The sequence below is a fragment of the Leptonychotes weddellii genome, chromosome 14 (assembly GCF_054177405.1).
Source record: "Leptonychotes weddellii isolate Sample4059 chromosome 14, ASM5417740v2, whole genome shotgun sequence".
In the NCBI taxonomy this organism is placed as follows: Eukaryota; Metazoa; Chordata; class Mammalia; order Carnivora; family Phocidae; genus Leptonychotes; species Leptonychotes weddellii.
Window position 1 is genome coordinate 51,135,963 of NC_138382.1, and position 21,006 is coordinate 51,156,968.

Genomic DNA, 21,006 nt, shown 5'->3' on the forward strand with positions numbered 1-21,006 from the left:
CACGAGATGGGGGAGGGTCAGAGGGAGAAGCAGGCTCCCCGCCGAGCAGGGAGCCCGATGCGGGACTCGATCCCGGGACTCCAGGATCATGACCTGAGCCGAAGGCAGTCGCTTAACCAACTGAGCCACCCAGGCGCCCCAAGATGGCGTGATCTTAAACTGCTAAAGCACAGGGCTGCAGGCTCCAACTTCGAACGCACATGAGCATCACTGACATCAGACCACTGGCCTTGGGACCCCCGCACCGGCTCTGACACGGGGGCCCTGTGGCTTCTAAATTAAAGTCAAAATGAAGTAAAAGGAAATAAAACGTAAAATGCAGCTTCTCCATCACCTTAGCAACATTCCAAGTGCTCAATAACTACATGTGGCTACTGGGTACCCAATTAACAGTGTAATTACAGAGCATGTCCACCACACCTGTGTGACTTTGGGCGGGTGACTTAATGTGGCTATTTCTTCACCAGCAAAATTTGGCATAGTAACAACTAACTATGCATGAAGTATGTTCCCTGTACTAACTCAATCCTTGCAGCAATCCCCGAAGTACTATTATCACCCCATTTTTACAGATGAGAAAACTGGAGGCCCAGAGAGGTTAAGCAACGTGTCCAAAATCACACAGCTAGTAGGCGGCTAGCTGGCATTTGAAGCCAAGCTGTTCAGTCCTGGGTCCACACTCTCTCACAGGGCTGCCCGGACAATTAAATAGGATAATCCACACAGCACATGGAGTGATGCTGGGTGCATACTTAGCGCTCAACAAATGTTTGCTGTTAAGACTGTCGTGGTCCCAATGTTTATAGCACGCTAAGATTTGATTTCGTACGTGACAGCTATGTATTGACGGCCCAACGTTTTGGAGGTCTGAGTAAAAATCCCAAACCAGAAAGTGCAAAGCACCCCGCTAGGCACAGAGTTCTGACCCCTGGTGCTCACCACATTGATGGAGGGAACAGACAAGCACCCATGAAAAGCTAACTAATAATCCCTCTTGCTCAAGAGGAACCCGAAGAGTGTATGTGTGCATCTCTCTGGCGGGGATCCTCAGGGTAGAAGCCTGCAGCCTCGCTCAGCCCCGTGCTGAGGGGACTGGGGCTCTTGGTAGGGATGGGAGTCGTGCTGGGCAAGACAGGGGGAGCCCTCTGGTTTTCTCCATCAGCACAGCCCTCGCAGGAAATCAGGGATACTGCCTCAGGGGAACCCTCCACCAGGCCTCCAATTCCCCCCTCCAACCTCCCCCCCCGCCGCCACCCGCCGTATCAGCAGGGAAGGCAGAGGGCCCTGCAGCCAGAAACTAAGAACAGCCCTGTCTCCAGGTTCTCTCTGCCGTGGGGCCCCTCCTCTGCCCCCATCTCCCTTCTTCCAGGTCTCCGGTCCTTCTGGTCCGGCACAGATGCCTCCCCCGCAGGCCCACAGGAAATACAGATTGGGTCAGAGACAGAGCCAGGAAAATGCCTCTCTCCTCCTGATGAGATTAGGCCCAAGGGAGAGCCTCCTCCTGACATCTGACACTGCCCAGAGCCAGGTCCCCGGCACCGAAGAGGGGCAGGGGACCTCCTGTGATAGCCTGACCTCCCCTGGCCGACGGCCCCCAACTGTCCTGTCCCCTTCCCACAAGTCTTGCAAAGCCTGGGCAGCCTTTTCTCTGGGCGACTCCCTTTCTGCCCCACGCCAGCCGGGGACTCCTTCCCTGACCTCCCTCTGACACCGTCATTTCCCTTTAAGACCCACCACCCCAGGTCCCCTCTGTCCTCAGGAGCAAGCCCACGGCTGGACTTGGGGTGTGGGGCCCCACACTGCCCCTGGCCGTGTCTCATCTCCACAAACTCGTCCTTCAGCCAAAATGGTTTATCTGCTCTCCTCTCAAAGCATTGTGTTTTCCCAAGCACGCCATCTTTGCTCATGCCCCTTTCTCTGCCTGGAAGCAAAGCAGCCCCACGAAAGTACCTAGCTGGGCTCCTAGGTTGCTCCTCGTCTCCCTCCACCTTCCTGGACCCCAAAGAACCACCACCAGGGAGCCACCCTGGCTCACTGGCCTGAGCTCTCTCTGTGCTATGAGGCTGCCCAGGGCAGGGAAAGAGGAGAATCAGATTCAAATCCTGAAACTCCACCTGTCTCTGGGCCTCAGCATCTGCATCTGTAAAAGGGTACCCTACTATCTACCTCACAGAGGCTTGCCAAGGACTGAACAAGATAATGGCTACAAAATACCTTAAAGAGCTCAGCTGTGGTTGCCCTCTTCCCTCCCCCAGTCCTGCTGCCCGTGTTCCTGCCTGCTCCTTCCATCCATTCATCCAGCCATCCACCCATCAGACCGCCGAGTCTGAATGGTCCTCCCCTCTGCTTTGCCCACACGCAGGCCAGATCCCACAAGCAGATACCTGGAGGGGGGGCGGGGTGCCACCTGGTTCCTGGACTAACTTCCACTCACGCCACCAGCCTCTCCTGAACCCGCTCTTTGGGCACGAGGAATGGGGGAGGGCTGTCATTTTCATGGCAGGTGTGCTGGTCTGGTGGGAGAGTCCTGATTCGGACACCAGTTTGCTCCATGACCTTGGGCAAATCTCATCCCCTCTCAGGGTCTGTTTTCTCAGGCAGGTAATACTCTTACCTTGCCCAACTGTTAGGGTGGTCCACTGAATGCTCTGCAGCCCACATGCACCAAAACCCGGGACCGTGAGGATGACAGAGCTGTCTACCTATAGGCTGTCCCCGTCCTTGCAGGGCTGGTGCCCTTCTTGTCTTGCTTCCCTGGAGACACAGAACCCAGCTTCTTCCTGTTTATTCCCCTAAATCAGGCCCAGACCAAAACTTCATGCAGCTTTATTGCCCCACAATCTCCTTATCTGAGAGTTTCAAGAGACAAGGGTCACTGGGGACTTTCTGAAGCCAGCTGCAGGAGGTTGAAATCTAGAGGTACTATTTCCTCCTCACCATTCATTTCCCAGCAGAGCTTCTGAGTCTGTCTTTGGACAGAGGGGGCCGCTGAGGCCCGGACAGGGAGAGTGCCTGGCTCAGGATTCCACACTGAGCGGAAGCCCTCCAGTCTCAGTTCTGGGGGGGCCCCCACCTCTGGCCCACAAGTCAGCTCCCGCCTTGCCCTGTTGCAGGGACCCTGGGGCCCAGTGTGACTTCAACCTGCATTCCTGGGGCCCTCCCAGAGCCTGGCCTCTGCAGGGTGCTGGTGGGGGAGAGGCAAGGATGACCTGGCAGGGACTTCTGCCCTCAGGGGCTCAGGTTGATGGGAGAGGCCAACACGGAACCAGCGAGCTCAATTCGGGGCGAACAGGACTGAACAGGCTGCAGTGGGAAGGTGGAAATCCGGGGAGTGGGTGAGAGCCTCGGGGCAGGTCTGTTTGAGGCCAGCCTGAAAGGCTGAGTCGGGTGAGCTGAGCACAGAGCAAAGGGGGTAAGGGTGCGTGGTGTAGGGGGAGGAAGTAAAAGACACAGCCAGGGAACCACAAGGGTCCGGTCTGGCTGGGGTCTGGGCACATGCAAGGGAGCAGCCAGGTACTGGCGAGGGCTCTGAATCTGGCTAGGCCTTGGCACTTGAGACCACGGGAAGATGTCAGTTTGAAACCAGGGGTGTGGTGAGGTGAGGGCTGCTGGGAATGTGGCCCCAGCTATTAAGTAGTTAGAATGTTTGGCCGGAGAAAGTATTTTCTTTCCTCAACTTTGGGCTTGTATCTAAGGAAGAAATAGGTGGGTGAGTGGGTTCTGTTTTAGGCCCGGCTCTAGCTGGCTGGAGAGGGGAGCTGTGGAGCATGAAAAGGGAGAGGAGGAGGAAGATTCTGAGGCCTTACTTGTCTGAGCTCAGGAGGAAAAGTGTGCCTGATTAGAGGAGGGCAGAGCCTCGGATTTGCTAACCAGGAGTCAAGGGCTGACCTGTCTCCACAGGTCCTAGCAATTCGAGAGAGCCGTGGAGCCGGGAGGCCTGGCTCCTAGACCACATCTCAGCAGCTGGGGTTTTACATCAGAAAATGGTTTCCTTTCTTCCCTCAACCCATTTCCCTGTGCTCCGAGTCCCCAGATATGACTGAGGGCCTGCCTGCCTGTTTCCTCCTCCTGCCTGGGCAACCCGGCACTCTGATCCTAGCCCGGCCGGACACACTGGAGGGCACTGGGCGGTCCCTTCCTGCTTCTCCCTCCCCAGCTTAAGACCACGGACATAATGCTCGGCCCTAATCAATTCTTCAGGTAGCAACTGCAACAGGGGCCGGGGGAGGACGGCGAGGCCACTGTGTCCCCATTTCTAGCCTCCCTGAGCTTCCCCCCAATCATTTGTTCAGACGGGGCCCGTGGGCCAGGAAGGGCAGGAAGCCCCGCGGAGGCTGAAGAGTACAGGAAAGATGTCAGTGGCCCAGGCTGAGGAGGCCCTTCTGGCCCAAGTCTGACTCTCTGCTCGGTTTGGTGACAGGATCTCATGAACATTTTGTGTGCAGCTTTCCAACAGCGGGTCTCAACCTGAGGGTGCAACAGAAATCACCTGGAAGGCTGATTAACTCCCAGATGGCTGGGCCCATCCTGGAGTTTCTGATTTAGCAATTCAGTAGGGGGCCTGAAAATGTGCATTTCTTTTTTTTTTTTTAAGATTTTATTTATTTATTTGAGACAGAGAGAATGAGAGACAGCATGAGAGGGAGGAGGGTCAGAGGGAGAAGCAGACTCCCCGCTGAGCAGGGAGCCTGATGCGGGACTCGATCCCAGGACTCCAGGACCATGACCTGAGCCGAAGGCAGTCGCTTAACCAACTGAGCCACCCAGGCGCCCTGAAAATGTGCATTTCTAACAAGTTCCCAGGGCACAGTGATGCAGTTGATCTGGGGACCACGCAGAGCCACCGCTCTACAACGCAGCTCTGTGATTTGCAGAGTCCTTCCTGTTCACTGTTCAGGTTACTCCTCACATCCACCATGAGAATCACCCCATCTCATGGGCACGGCAAGCTGTGCTCAGCTCAGAGCAATGGAGTCACTTCTCTGAGGTTACACAACTACCAGGCAGCAGGAACCTGTCCTCCAAAGGCTCCATGAGCACACAACCACTTCCTAACTCGGGGCCACTTGGGGCTGTGACTCTTGCCTTTCCATCTCGCAAATATTCTCAATATACAAACGTGGCTCAGGCCAGCCCTCAAGAACCAGGCGGGTGCTCAGAGGCTAGCCTCCCTGTCTTGAATAGCAGGCGTCGAGGTCAGGTGGTCAAGACACAGGCTTCAGAGTCGGAGACCCAGATATAAACCCAGACTCTCCTTCTCTAGATCTTGCAACCCACATGGGCACCTACCTCTTGCCAGGCTGCTATAAAATGGCTCCAAGGCTGAACAGCGCAGTTAGCCTGGTGCACAGTGAGTCCTCAATAAACGGCAGCAACTGGTGGGCCTGGACAAGAGCCAGGGAGGGATGTGGGGAAAGATACTAAGCCTCTCTGTGCCTCAGTTTTCTCATCTGTAAACTGGGGTCAACGACAGAACCTAACTTACAGGGAAATGGTACGGATTGAATGAGTTTATTCATTTAAAATGCCCCAAGGCAATGCCTGGCATGGGGGAAGCTCCGACACATGGTCCTTTTTGTCAAGCGTGAAAATTTCAGCACTCAACGCACACATTTCACGAATACATGTCAGCAAAACCATTAAAGAATAGAATAGGCTACTGGGAGATCAAAATTTAAAAATCACAGTGCTGCTGGTTGTACAAACAGGGTGAACATACTCCAGGGCACAGAACTACAAATGGTTACAGTGGTAAATTTTATGTTATGCAAATTCTGCCCCAAAAGGGAAGAAAAGAGCGAGCAGCACCGAGGTATCAGGGCCCGGCTCTCCCGCAGGGCCATCAGCCAGCTCCTCCCTCTGCCTGTGCTCTACTTTCCCTGGGGAGGCAGGTCCTCCCTCTCCCTCTCACTCCGGGCTAGCCGGGCTACTCAGGGCCTTCTCTGCCCATGCCTCCCTGGGCAGAAGGCCCTGCTGTAGGGGGAGCGTCCTCACCACTTTCCCGGGCACTTTCAGGAAGGGCCTGGAGGATCTGTGCCTGGACAGAGGGCTGACTCTTCCCATCCCCTTCCATCTGGCTTGCTGTCCCTCTGTGGGACTCCGGCTGCTCCCGGTGAAGGAAGAGCCCCTGAGGGAGCGGCGCCTGCTCACAGGGACTCCCATGGGGCTCTGCGCAGGGAAGGTACACAGATGTTCTGAGACCAGGGGCCCAGCTCCAGCCCCCACTGGCTGTGTGACCCTGCTCAAGTCCTTGTCCGTCTCTGGGCCCCAGTGCCCCATGTGTACAATGGGAATGTGCATCTCTGCTTGCCACCATCCTGAGGCTTTAGGGAGGCTCTGAAGGGAGAACGAAGGCACACATGCTTTGTTTCTTTCTTGCGTGATGTGACCACACAGCGAGGCGCAGAGATGGTTACAGACACGGACACTGGTCTTAGCACACACCCGCTGGGACGCCTTGCGCAGGCTAGTCAACCTCTCCAGGCCTCAGGTTTTGTCATCCTAAAGTAGTAAATGAGTTCACATATGACAAGCACTTAGAACACAGCCTGGCACACGGCGAATCCAAGATAAATTCAAAATAAGTAATAATAGCATTCTACTGAGTACTCACCGTGAACTAGGCACTGCCCTATGGTATTTAACTGTATTAATGGGTTGAAACGAACATTTAGCAAAAATGCATAAGGTGAACAGGGCTTACAGATTAAACCAGAAGCACAAAGTGCCCATGTCCTTTCTCCTCCAAGTGGCAATACTGAAAGATCTAAAGATCTGGGGGTGGAGGGGATCACTTGTGCTGGGAGGCACCCAAACTCCCTTAACAGGCTGGCAGCAGAGAAAGCCTTGTGCCCCTCCCCCACCCCCTTTGTGCTGATTTAAAGCTCTAATTCTTATCTAATCTAATTCTTAGCCAGACGGGCTAACTCCGGCTTTCAAATGATCTTATTACATCTGGGGCAAAAAAACAGAACAAATATTTCAGGACTGCCCAGCGTCAGGGATCCAGGTGGACATCCAGCCCAGCTCTCTGTCCTCCCTTCCACACCATGCTGTCTGAAAAGTCTGAGGGTCTTGGCTTGTACCATTCTAGTGATGGGAAGCTCACTCCTTCCGGGGACAGAGCAGCTCAGCTGTCAGACTTCCTTCTTCTACTGAGCGGAAATCCACACTTCCCCTCCTGCCCTGCCTCGAGCCCCACCAGCGGCATCCACTGCCATCGCCCCACACAACCTTTCAGAGGATCTGAGGCCGCTGACCACTTGCCCCTGCGATGGCTCCACTCAGGCAGGGGAGTTTCTTGTGTAACTAAGTTTCCCATCTTCTCCCCATCTTCTTCGCCTCCCCATCATGTTCCAAGTTGACCCCATCTCTCACCCAGGTTGGAACCCAGACCATACTCAACTCCTCCAGATGGGGGCTGAGAACCACTCGGCAGAGCAGGTACCCCAAAAGATCCCAGATTCACTTCTTAGAATAGTAGCGCTGGCCAGACCTCAAGGGCTCATGGGGTACAAAAAGGGAAATTGAGTCCACTTGTCCAGGGACATCCCTAAAGGGCAGAACCGGGAATGGGATCTGGATTTCTGGCCCCCAGCCGGGAGAGTCCTCTAAGACATGGAACAAAGTTTCCTTTGATCCTGTGCCTGGATACAAATATTTTTTCCTTATCTGTGTTGCCGTTCTCAGAGGGACAAATTCCAAGCATGGCTGGGGGAAGAAGTCTTCTAATTGTGAGGCGGGCGGTGGGGTGGGGGTGGGGATCATTCACGCTAGCTGGACCCTCCTGAGACGCAGGCCTTTGAAAGGTGGGCTGCATTTCTCCAGACTGTGGTTTAGGCTGGGAAGGATGGGGCTCCTTAGGGTCAGGAGGGGAGACAGACCCCGAGTCTTTGCTGCTAGGAAGGTCAGCTCGGCAGCAGCCCCACACTGGGAAAGGTAAATCGGGGCACATCGCCTCACCCTACATTTTCCATGTCTCCAGCTGCGGACAGACCCCTGTGCTGGGCTCTGTGGGCCCAGAGGTAGCCACGGGGTCACTGCCCTGGGAACAGGTAGAAAAATGGAGCAATCACACCCCACTGGAACAAAGGTCGATCACAAACACGGTGACTTGTCCGACATGGCAGCTACATAGAGAAGGACCAGCAGGTTAGAGCAGGGGGACATTTTCTCTTTATCATTTACTCTTTCCAGAGAGAAAAAAAAAATGAGCCCCACCCCGCCAATATTTTATACGAGTAACTATCATCAGGAGCTATGGGGCACAACATATACACAAGGCGAGATTCATCGTTTACCAGAGTGACTCTAAACCTGTATTTCAAACAGTGCCCCCCCTCCAACTGAAAAACATCTTGGGCTGACTTCTCAGACTTGATTACCTTGTCACTGGTTTTGCTGTTTTTTTTTTCCCCCTTGTCTTGTGGCTGCCGATGGGATCATGCCCGGAAACCCAAGTGTTAATTTCTTGTCCACTCGTACTCATATTATTAGGAGCACTAAGAACCCACTGTTCAGATAGGGATCTTCTAAAACCACTTGCCCATTTTGTGAGGATTAGTCTAATTCAAGCTGGTTAATATAATCCACAAATCCAATCTGGATTAATTAGTCTGGATGAACCTGGATTCACTAACGAGGTTAAATTAACTGTACTGAACTCCTGAAAACAAAGAGTAGGGGCGTCCTTGCCATCCTTTCTCAGAGTGCTCTCCCCTTCTCTCCAGAGACTTCTGGAGACACGGGACACGAGGCTGCCTGACGGCCTGGGTGTGGGTGTCAGTGGGTCTGCAAACGTGAGCAAAGCTGAATGACTCTCTCTGAGACAATATTTTCCCTGCACCCCAACGAGCGTCTTGCATACCTCACTTGGGAGGCCATCAGAATAGAAGCTGGGGAGACTCTCAGGATTTTCAGGCTGCACAGGATGGTAGAGATCATCTAGTCTAACCCCCTCACTTTTCAGGTGAGGAAACAAGGAGTGGGGAAGGGATGTAACTGGTCCAGGGTCACCAGGTGAGACAGTGGCAGATCCCAGGGAGAACGAAAATCTCTAGTTCTTGATGCTGAAACCAGCTGCTTCTTTGGCGTCCCGGCCACAGTCCAGCCCCTTACTGGGCCATTCTCGGGTCCCTGTACCTCTCAGCCCTCTGCAGCTGTATCCCCTGAGTCACGAGGTCACCTGCTGGCTCTGAGGGTGGCTGAGGGTGGCATGGAGGTGTGGGTCCCAGTCAAGTTACAAGTGCTATCAGGATGGGGGGGCAGGACATGGAGCCATCAGTAGGCCACGATTCCAGGAGTTACTCTCCTTCACTCTGAAGCCTTGGTTCCTCAGCTGTAAAATGGGACTAATCAAACCCAGCTCATGGGTTTGCTGTTTGGATACCCATGAGGTCCCACTGATGTCTGCGGACTGGGAACTAACCCCTGAGGGGCGTTACTGCTGTCCTCACACTCTGGAAGGTTTTGTTTAGGGGGTGAGATCTGGGGGTGCTCCTAGAGCCTAAGGAGTCTGCCTTTGACTGCCAACCACAGCTCTAGACACCGCAGGACTTGGAGCCCCTGCAGCCTGGTGGTCCCCCCGATGTGCCGGCCCAGGCCTGGTGTGGTGGCGGACAGCTGTGGATATGGGTCCCGGGCCCTCTGGGGCATGCCTGAAGTCCTGCTCCTGTCTCTCTGCGGCTCTGTTCTCCCCTGCTCTCATCCTCCTCATCTCCCACATCCTTCTCGCTTACTCCAGGCTGTCTTCCTAACCTCCCCCCCTGACTTCTCCTAAGCTGAGTCCCACTTGGGCAACCGTGAGACAGAAGCATCCCTTCTTCCAAAACCTTCAATGGCCTCTCCGCTGGGCATTCAAAGCTGAGGTGTGGCCCAGGAGTAAACCAAGAAGAGAGCTGGGGCACCGTGGGAGGTGGAGGGGGGGGACAAGGGCAGTAGGCCTGGGTGCAGACAAGAAGGGGGTGCATTTTCTATAGAGAACTTAAAAACAATAATAAGACCGACTAAAAGTCTGACTTTTTATTATCATGATATGCCTGCAGCTCTCCACAGTGTCAATGAAGAAACTCTCCCCACGGCCAGGCCAGGCTGCTCCCACCTCCCCCGCCCTTGGCAAGCGCCCAGGACCTGATACTATTCCCTAGACTGAGAAAAACTGGCCTGTATGTTCGCCACATCCCAAAGAGGCTCGGTACGCTTCCCATCAGCAGCCCCGGCTCGCATTGGTTCCTTCGCCGGTAAGTCCCTCCCAGCACTCTGCGCGCTCAGCTGCTCCCCCTTTCAGTCTTCCCGCAAGCATTCCCGTCCACGTCCACCCCTCGGCTGGCCACAGCCCCCGGCCCAGGCCTCCTGACACCTAGCCCGGGCCGTACGCAGACCCAGCGGCATCAGGTTCTTATCTCCCAAGGAAGACCGAGGAACCACCCCCCGAAATCTGGAACCCACAGCACAGGAAACCACACCAGCAGAGCCACTGACTGGCTGCGTGACCTCAGACAAGTCCCAGATCCTCTCCAGCCTCAGTTTCCCCTGTGCAAGGACAACTCATCTCCAGATGACCTCCTTTCCTTGTCCTCAGTCACCCCCTTCCCTTGGCCACACCGTGCACTTTGTCATCATGTGAAAATGTTCCACCTGCTTCCAAAGTCACTAATTCGAGCGCCCCCTTGCTGACTGCACCTTCCGCACCTTCTGCTTCCTGTCATCTGCCAGATGTGACCAGGCCTTTGTCGGCACCCCTGTTGGAGCAATAAAACAGGTTCAGGCCCGAGGAGAGCGCCCGGGTACCACAGACTGCTCTCCGGGGCGACATAACCCATTCGGCACTGTCCTGACTCTGCTGCCAAGCTTGGATCCGGCCTTTCTGAGAGGCCAGCTCCAGGGATGGCGTCTGGGCCGTGTGACATCCACCTGCTGTGAGGCCTGTTTCTTGTGTCCAGTAAGCTGGGACACCTTCCCACAGCTCTGCCCCTGTGAGACGGCCCATCACTGGCCTCCTCTACCTCGTCCCTGCCCGTCTGCCCCTCCCTTCTCTCCTCCCATGAGGTCCGTCACCTCATCCTCACCCCGAAACCTTCACCCGCTGACTTCTTTCCCCATTATCCAGCAAAACTCTGGTGCTGGATGAACCAGGATACCTAAGGAGGGCTGGGGAAGAAAATGGACAAAACCCAAACCAGGACAGGAGGTACCAACAGGGTGACAGCTTTACCACTACAGCTCTTCTCTCCCCGGGTCATCTGGGTGGCTCCCTCATCCTTGGACTCACAGCCAATCCATCATGAATGCCCCCCCCCAACACCTTGTAAACCATCTACTGATCTCTATGCCCCCTGCTACCAGCTGCTCGCACCTGCACACACCTACCAACCATCTTGCCCCCAACCTCTTCCAAAGATGCCCATCTGAGCATGTCACTCCCCGGCCTCTGCTCCAGGACCCACAGGGTCTGGCCCGCTCCACCTCTCCAGCCTCATCTGCCCAGGAATCAGAGCTGGAGACACTCAGTGCTTTTAAGTCCTCAATGGTCCATTTCCTTCAGCCTTGGGGCTGTTTCTTTTGTCCAACAGGCTCCTTTTCCCCCCTTCACCTGATCACTCCCTACTGGTCTTTCAGATCTCAGCTCAAAAGTCCTTCCCTTAGGATGCCTGGGTGGCTCAGTCGGTTGAGCCTCTGCCTTCAGCTCAGGTCATGATCCCAGGGTCCTGGGATGGAGCCCCGCATAGGGCTCCCTGCTCTGCGGGGAATCTGCTTCCCCCTTTGCCCCTCCTCCCACTCGTTCTCTCAATCTCTCTCTCTCTCAAATAAATATATAAAATCTTTGAAAAAGAAAAAAATCCTTCCCTTAGAATAGCCTTCTGCAGCGACCCTGAACTAAGCACATCCTCTGCTCTGCAAGCCCTCCCTTCTCCTTCAGGCACCTGTGGCAGGTTCTGTGAGACTTTAGGACTACTGCCCATCTCCTGTGGTCTGCGATCCCACCAGGGCAGCACCTAGGTCTGTTCTGCTCTGCATCCCTAGCATCAAGCCGGGCTTCAAAGGCACTCAGTGACCCATACATGGATAAAGGTCTCATTCACAAGAGTAAATTGAAAAATAACTTCGTAGGAAATGAATGAATGGGCCTTTCTGGGTGAGGCTCTAGGGTAATCTGTGTGGGGCAGGTCTCTGTGGTCTCTCTCCAGGGTGGGCCATAGGTCAACCTACTCTTGGTAATGATCGTAACAAGGATGAGGCTAATGAACCAGCCAACAAGCTCTCAGAGCTCCTTCCTGTCCATTATCTCCCCCGCTCCCCTCCAGGCCTCCCCCCATTACTCATAGTCCTGGGAGTTTAATGACCAGTCCAGTGGGGCACTTCTGAACTCTGAACTGGCGTTATGTTCACTCTGCAGCACGAACACTTTCTTCTTCCTAAGGGCCAGCACTTAGGAGCCTTTTCTTTGTGGGGTTGGAGGAGGAAGAAGTGATGGATGGGTTCAAATCCCAGCTTTATCTTTTGCTGGCTCTGTGACCTTGCAAAAATCACTTAACCTCTCTGGGCCCTTGTTTCCTGATCTATAAAAAGTGGACAAGAATATCTAGCTAGGAGGTTGATAGAGGATTAAATGAGTATACGTACATTAAGAGTCTAGTATGGGGCCTATTGCATGTTATATCGGATTAATTCTAAGACACAGTTTTTTAACATTTAACATCTCTGAAACTGGGATTCACCAGTATATCTGGTATATCTCACAACAGATGGTACCCTGCATTCAAGAAAATATGACAGTAGCTTAGTTTCTTCATTTCCATTGCAAAGAGGTGGGAAGGTGTGTGAGAGCCCCAAGAAAGTGCACGGTTGAGGGAAAAGGGTCTGCTGGGGTCTGGCATATTGAGGCGGAACCCTGAAGCATCACAGAATCTGAAGGCACAGGCCCCGCCCTAGCCAGCGGGCCCGCTGGACCTGTCCCTGCTGTCCTAGTCCCACTCCGGGGGTGGCCCAAATGCCAGGAGAACCCTGATCTTTCTGGATCTGACGCTGTGCTCCTGCTGATGTAGCTTGCGGTCCCTGGCCTGGACAGTCTGCTCACCATGCTGACGGTGCTTGCAGCCACCTCCAGCCCCAGTCTCTGTCCCAAGAAAGGTCCTAGGACCTATCCCAGAGACCTCTCCTTCAGTGATGCCTCCCTCAAGCCATCGCTGGCTTCTGCTCTCGACTGTCCTGGAGGGCCACCCGGGGGGTATCATCCAGGCCCCCCCCCATGGCTCTGTGCTATGGGTGCCTCCTGGAACCCTCCAGCCTGCTGATGTCAGACTGTTATACCGTCCTCATTACACTGTCACATATATTACATACGGACAACTTGTTCTAGAAACAAATGTCAAATTGCATGCAAAAATTTCAAAATATAGAAAAGACAAAAGTGATAGTGAAAATCAACCAGCTTGATGTGTGTCTTTCTGCATATTTTTCCATATCCGCAAGGGTGTAGATACATTCTCCTCCCAAACCCAAACCCTAGCAGGCTCAGTGCCCACATACTGTTCTCTGCCTTGCTTTTCCAGTTAATGTGACCTCGTGGACCTCCTCAACCCAGAACTGTTTCTCCTCAGTGATCTTATGGCACTCCCGTCGTCCCCGCCCTTCCCTTGGCATGTCCCTTAGCCCCTCTCACCCAGGTCCTGAGGCCTGGCCTGTGCTTACGGCCCGATGGCTTTCTGCAGACACTTGTCCTCTTCAGCGGGACAGGGCTGTGATTGGCCCCCTCTAAGCACAGCCACACCCCGGTACAGAAATACTCTTGAGCTCTTAAATCAGGGGTATGAGGTGAATAGAGGCTTTCTGTCCCTGTTGGCTTTGATTTGAGGCCTTTTAAAACAGACCAGATGTTCTCTGAGACCCAGAAGGATGCTGGTCCTGTATTTCCCGAACCCCCAGGGGCTCCAGACATCACAATAAACAACGAACAGGTGCCTGACATTTTATAGCTCAAAAGCGCTTCCATGCTCTTTATCCAATTTTAAGCCTCACAACCACCCTATAAATTAGGCAAAGCAAGTATTTACTTTTGAGCCATTCTACAGATGAAGAGGCTGGGGCTCAGAGAGGTGGGCCATTTACCCAATCGTAAATGACCTTCTTTGCTTTCCTCCCCTCCAGTGTCTGGCTGACTCCCATCCCACTAACAACCCAGCTCAGACGTCACCTTCTCCGGGAGCCTTCCCCACCTCCAGCCCCACCCTAGGCTAGGTTAGATGCCCCTCTTTGAGGGCCACAGCTCCTGGGCTTCCCTATCAGAGCTGGGGCCCCCTGCCCCCACCCTCCGGCTGCGTGCCCTTACAGGCAGTGAAGCGTCTGGTTTCTCTCCATCCATACTCCCCAAGCACAGGGAAGCCTCGGTAGATGGCTGCTAGGATGAAGATTGTTACAATCATCAAGGCAGGAAATATTCTCCCCTCTTTATGGGTGAGAACAAGGGGCATAAAGAAGGGACAGGACTTGCCTACAGAGCACGTTATTGGCCAGGTCAGGTCTCCCTCCTCAGAGGCGTGGCTTCCTTCGTTCCACTGCGTCTTTTGTTGTCTGCAATCCTGGACTGCAGGCCACTGCCCCAGGTTCATTTCTGTCTCCTCTGGCGCTGGCTGGGCCCTACCTGGTTCAGCCAGGTGTGAAGGGGAGTGTTGTGGAGGTGCTCTGGCTGGGGCAGGCTCAATCCCCCGGCCTGAGCCAACAGCCCGGGGTAGCCTCAGGGATAGCAACAGTAGCTGCCCATCTACTGAGCACCTCCGTGTGCCTGCACTTGCCACCTACACCTCACTGCACCCTGCAGCTGGCACCATTATGATGCCATTTTGCAGGTGGGGCGGGGTGGGGGGCGTGGGGAAGACCCCGGCGCAAGGCTCAACTGGTCGCTGTGCTGGGACCGGATGCCAGGACTGCATCCCTAGCAGCAGGCGGCCCCAGGAGTTTGCTGGCACCAGAGCCAGAAATAAATGCACAGTCAGAGTACAAGAGACAACTCCCAGGGGGCCTGCAGGCCTGGCAGAGCCCCAAACTCTCCCTCCCCATCTCCTGGCCACCTCCCACCCAGGGCCCGCAGGAAGGCTGAGACTCTTGAGCTCAGGGAGGCAGGGCCTGCCCCGGCAGCCCGGCCCGGCGGTCCTGGGCACTCCCTGGGGGTGGGGTCATGCCACCTGCCAGCCCCCTGCAAACTCTGGGCTCAAGGCCAGACCAAAAGCACTTGCCACATCAACCCTGCACAAGTTCTCAGCATCCTCTTTCTTCTTAGAATGAGCCCTCATGTATCTGCTCCCAACTAGGTGAGAGATGCGACACAAGGCCCTGCCTTTCACTGAGCCTCACTTGCCCGATCTGTGAACTGATGCCGGGGTGGGGTGAGTTGGGGGGTGTCTCAATGGGACCCACCAACTGACATTCCAGGTAGCACAGCACAGAGATGAAGACCCTGGACACTGGAGCCAGATGACATGGCTTCAAATGGCTGACCCTGGGCCCCAGTGTCCTCATCTGTAAAATGGGGAGAATAGGGTGCCTGGGTGGCTCAGTGGGTTAAGCGGCTGCCTTCACCCCAGGTCATGATCCCAGGGTCCTGGGATCGAGCCCCGCATCGGGCTCCTTGCTCAGCAGGAGCCTGCTTCTCTGCCTCTGCCCTCCACATGCTTGTGCTCTCTCTCTCTGTCAAATAAACAAAATCTCTTAAAAAATGGGGAAAATAGTAAAAAAAAGACAAAGTTAATACACCAAAATACTTATATTGATTATCTGAGATGAAAATAGAAGATACGGATAATTCATTTTCTGTTTTCCTTTTTTTCTAAATTCCCCATTACCATCAAGTATTTATAATAGAAAGAAACATTCTTTGTAAATTAACTTTATTGAGATATAACTTACATACAATAGAATACACCCATTTTAAAAAGTAGTAATAATAAATGAGAGTATCTATCCTCCATAATGCTTTGAGGATTGAATGGGTTAATGTACGTCAAATCTTAGATGGTGCCTGGAGCAGAAGTGCTATTAAGTGTTTGTTCAATAAATAAGCCTAAGACCAGCCTGGCTTCCTCCTCTTCCTCCTCCTGCTCACCTGGCCTGGACCCCCCTCCCCACTCCCAGCACTAAGCTCGGCAGATCCTCTACCCCCACATTCACTGGTTCACTGCCTGGGTCCACCTCATCCCCCAGCCTGGATTATTTCCACAGCTTCTCTCTGCACCCCAGAGGAAGCGCACTAACACTCAGATCGGGCCATGCCCTGGCCCCGTCCCACAGCTCCTCCCTGCCCTCTACTAAAAGCCCTAGCTCCTCTGTGAGACACGGTGTCTCAGCAAGCTACCTAATGTCTCCGTATCTTTGTTTTCTTAACTGAAAAAGAGGAGTAAAATGAGTGCCCCCTCCTCGGGGCACCTGACTGGCTCAGTCAGTACAGCATACAACTCTTGATCTTGGGTCATGAGTCTGAGTCCCAAGTGTGGCGTGGAGTTTACTTAAAAAAAGAAAAAAAAAGGGGGCACCTGGGTGGCTCAGTTGGTTAAGCGTCTGCCTTCGGCTCAGGTCATGATCCCAGGGTCCTGGGATGGAGCCCTGCATCTCGCTCCCTGCTCAGTGGGGAGCCTGCTTCTCTCTCTCCCTCTGCCCCCCACTTGTGCTCGCTTGCTCTCTCTCTGTGTCAAATGAATAAATAAAATCTTAAAAAAAAAAAAAGAGTACCCCCCCCCAGGAACTTAGAGGATGCCATGATGTACAGGGCAGGGTCCACAACCCGACCACCAGGGGCACCTCTTACCAGTCTCCCCTGCCTCCTCCATCACTCTGTTTTGGCCTGTTTGCCCGTGAACATGTCAGGCACGGTCCTACCTCAGGCCTTTTGCACTGGCTGTCCCCTCCACCTGGATGGCTCTTCCCCAGAAACCAGCCCAGCTCCCTTCCTCACTGCCTTCAAGACTTTGCCCAAAAGTCTCCCACTTAATGATCCCCCCAACCACCCAATTTAAAATCCCAACCCAGTCCTTCCACTCCCCCTCACACGCCTGAAACATAACCCCTGTCTTTTATTTCTTCCACCCCATTTATCATCATTTGCTTTACTTATTGTTTATTGTCTTTTTCCCCCCTATCAGATTGTAAGTTTCTTTAGGACAGATCGCTTGGGTCTATTTTATTTACTGTCAAGACTCCTGCCTCCACCCCAGAAAATACCGAGCACAGTGTAGGTGTTCAATAAACGAACAGCTAAATGACTAAATGAATGAATGTAAAGCACTTAGGACAGAATCGGGCAGGTGGGAAGTACTCAATATTATTATTATTATTATTATTATTATTATTATTATTATTGATTCTTCAAGGTCAGGCTCCCATGCCCTTCCTCCTTGACTTTTCCAAGCTTATAATCACACTGTCCTAGCCTCCACTGCACCCTGCCAATTTCTCAATTATGGTAGAGAGCACAGGGCTCTTTAATTCTATCTTTTTCCATTTAGACTGAACTGAATGAAATTGTCATTTCTTGTAAGTCAAAAACAGTCAGATATTGGCCATTTCACATAGTTTAACCTAATATATTTCTCATGGCAACCTGCAGGACCCTAGGAGGCACCTCAAGGCCTAGTATACAATAGGTGCCCAATAAATGTTTGTTCACAGAAGTCAAGTCACCTATTCCTGGCCCTTCATAGTAGGTGTGATTGCAAAGCACCTCTAATCTGGTCTGAAGGAGGCAGGGCACAGCCTGTAGCCTTAAAATAACAAACAGAAGATCCTGCTGCACTCTTTTCTGGTCTTCCTGAAAAATCTCTGTCCCCTGATATCTGGCAAAGAAAAATAAAAACAAAACCACACTCCACTCTTATATAACAATCCAGGTTCTGGCCATTTGCAACTAACAAAAGTTTAATGCTGAATGAAGCCCCTTCCCAGGGAAAAAAGACTAGCTGCCTGTCTCTAAGAGGATTCATTTAATGATGGGGGAGGAAGGCTAGAACATTCTTTGGTTATCACCGTGTTCACTGTTCCAATATAGGCTTTAGTTACAGAGATCTGTTAGATCCCCAAGGCGGGTTGTCGGAGCTGAAAGAAATTCAGCAATCACTGAACCTATCCCGTTTCACAGATGGGGAAAGTGAGGTCAGAAAGGGAAAGCGGGGGGCGCCTGAGTGAGCTCAGAAGGTTGGGCGGCTGCCTTTGGCTCAGGTCATGATCCCGGGATCCTGGGATCGAGAAACTCGAGGGGCTCCCTGCTCAGTGGGGAGTCTGTGTCTCCCTCTCCCTCTGCTCCTACACCGCGCCCCCTGCCCCCTGCTCGTGCTCAGCTCTCTCTCTCAAATAAATAAAATCTTTAAAAAAAGAAAGAAAGGGAAAGGGACTGAACCAAGGTCACACAGCAGGGTACATGAAGAGTTCATCCTGGAATCTATGCCTACTGACGTTAATCTTGTGAGCTTTCCTCTGGACCACGTTGCTTTTATGTTGGCCAGATTCCGGCAACGGAAGCTTTAATGCTACTATTTTTTAAGCTGTACTTTTCAAATGAAATGTTTATTAAACCTCAGATAAAACACCAAGAGCTTCACTATGAGAAAACTTGTTATAAAGAACAGCATTGCATTCATCTCTCTCTATAGTTACTTCCTCAGGGTAAAGTCCTCAAAGTAAGAAGTCTAGGGGCAAAGGGCAGTTAGAATCATTTCCCTGGACTCTTGTAACAGGCTGCCAGATTGCCCTGCAAAATTAAATGCTGCTGGAGAATTCCCACAGCCTTGCCAGCAGAGAGGTTTATCCTTTTGTATTTATTTTTGCTAATTTTATAGGAATAAATACAGACTGCCTTTACTTCCTATGTGGTATGTGTTTTCCAACAAATAAGCAAATACTCTGGTCTTGGTTGCTGGTTTGTTGTGTCAACTTGGACAAATCATGTCCCCTCTGGGGCTAGGGGATGCATATCTAGACAATGAGGGGTTGAAGAGATGATTTCTTCAGATCCCTTTCAGCTTGGACATGCCATAATTCCATAGTACATTTTTAAATTATTAGCATAGGATGACTTTGTAATAGCCAGAATCTGCCATGCCCCTAAATCAGGCCAAAATGCTGAGCAGGAAAACAGAGCCCAGATTATACATATGTAGAGACGACAAGAGACTTAGGTAGCACTTAAGCGTGTGTGTTGGAGCTCCGTTCGAGGGACAGCACATATACTTGGGCTGCTTTTACAAGGGGGTAACAGTACTCATTTGTGGTCTAGCTCCAGGTTCTGTGAGGCTCCACCATAACCAGCGGGCACTGTCATGGTCACACTGTTAGTCAGACGGAGAATCCCAGACTTGCAGTCAAAGGTAGTTCACCCCCAGCCAAGTGCTCATCCAGCCTCTGTTCACATCCCTCTGATGACACAGAGCTCACTACCGGCCCAGGCAGTAAGAAAGCTCTTGGGTGAGGGCAGGTCATGAAGTGGACAAGAGTGACGAGAAGGCCCAGATGTGGTTCTCAGAAATACTTCCTCCATCAGGGCAGGCAACAGAAGAGGAGGAGGAAGAGGCACTGGAGGCAGGACGAAGGGCCTGGAGAGGGGCTCCTCTGGCTCCTCCCCTCCCCCCAGACCTCTAAGGCGCTGCTAACCCAAAGGCGCTCCACAGGTGCGGGAAGTGCAGAGCCCACATTCCAGCCCTGATGCCGGTAGGTTCTGAACCAGCCCCGGGCCTACTGCTGCTTGCCCTGGGGCAGACACCTCAGCTCCAGCCTCTGCCCTTCGCTCCCTTTGGCTCTGGCAGGAGAAGTGCTGGGCCTGGGGCTGCTGGGCCTGGAAGTGAGCAGACTGAAGGGACCAGATGATTGCCCCACGGTGGAGGAAGAGGAGGAAGATGTCTGTGTGCCCAGAGCAGGACCAGCAGCTTCCAACTGTTTAGAGTTAATAAGATCCCCATCATAAGAGGTGTGTAATGGGGGCAGCAAGACCTTCCAGAGGGGATTTTACAGAGCCACTGGGCCAGATGCCAGAGGTCTTTTGTTTTGTTTTGTTTTGTTTTGTTTTACCCTGAGAGCCTGGAGCCACAGTCCCTCAGACACGTGCTCTGTCCCAGACCCAACCCCACCCAGACACAGCTCTCTTGGCACTGTCCCCCCTTGGAGGTCTACACACACGAACCTGATCCAGCCCTATCATTCCTGGCGGGGCAGGGACGGGGAAGAGGACGTTCCATACCATTCTCTAAACCCTGGTGGGTTCATGGGTCTGGTCCAGGCCAGTCTGCAGCTGATGGTCCCATCACCCCCAACTCAGGGCTCCCCCCGCAAGGCTGACTTGGCTGGCCAGCTCCGACGGCCCCACCCTGCATGCCCAGGCGGGCTCAATGGGGACCTCGGGCTGTCGCCCCCTCCTGTTTCCCGTACCTGGAAGCTGAGGCCCTGCCCGTCACCCAGTCAGGAGGGGGAGGGTCCAGACGGGTCCCGCGGGGGCACCCAGGCCGCCAGGGGGGCCCTGTCGGGACCGGCTCGCCACACCCAGCGTGAGCGGCCCTCCCTGCGGGCAGGAGGGGTGGGCGGTGCAGACAGTGCCGATCCCAGCCCCGAGCCGTCGGGAGCCTGGACCTCAGCGCGGCCTCCCCCAACAGCGCGGAGCGGAAGGGGCCACCATTGCGCCCGCTATCCCAATGGGGAAACTGAGGCCTGGGGAGGGGCGGTGCTTTGTAAGGTCACGCGGGGGTGCCGGAAGCCTCGTCCCCCAGCGCCCCGCCGGGTCCCCCGCGGCGCGCCGAGCCCAGCATCCCTCCCAGGGCGCTGCAGCCGGGAGGCGCAGCGCGCACACCTCGCGCTCACCGGGAAGGCACGGCTGACGGCGCCGGGCCGCCCTACCTTGATGACGACCGCGCAGGTGGCGGTGGCGGCCGCGGCGTCCGGCTCCGGCTCCGCGCTCCTCAACGCCAGCCGAGTGCCCGCGCGCAGCGCCGCCGCCTCCTCCCCACCCCGCAGCCGGGAGGGCGGGGCCGATGGGCGGGG

The 21,006-nt window shown here is 53.8% G+C and overlaps 1 protein-coding gene across 2 annotated transcripts in view; it reads right to left on the bottom strand.

Annotated features, from left to right (window-relative positions):
• Nucleotides 1-21,006, bottom strand: part of CORO2A (coronin 2A) — a 49,745-nt gene extending 28,739 nt beyond the window's left edge. The window contains exon 1 of one of the 2 annotated variants that reach the window (XM_081803251.1): nt 20,863-21,006. The gene's annotated coding sequence lies outside the window, so the exon portion shown is untranslated. The remainder of the gene's footprint in view (nt 1-20,862) is intronic. The other variant, XM_081803252.1, reaches the window with a different exon arrangement.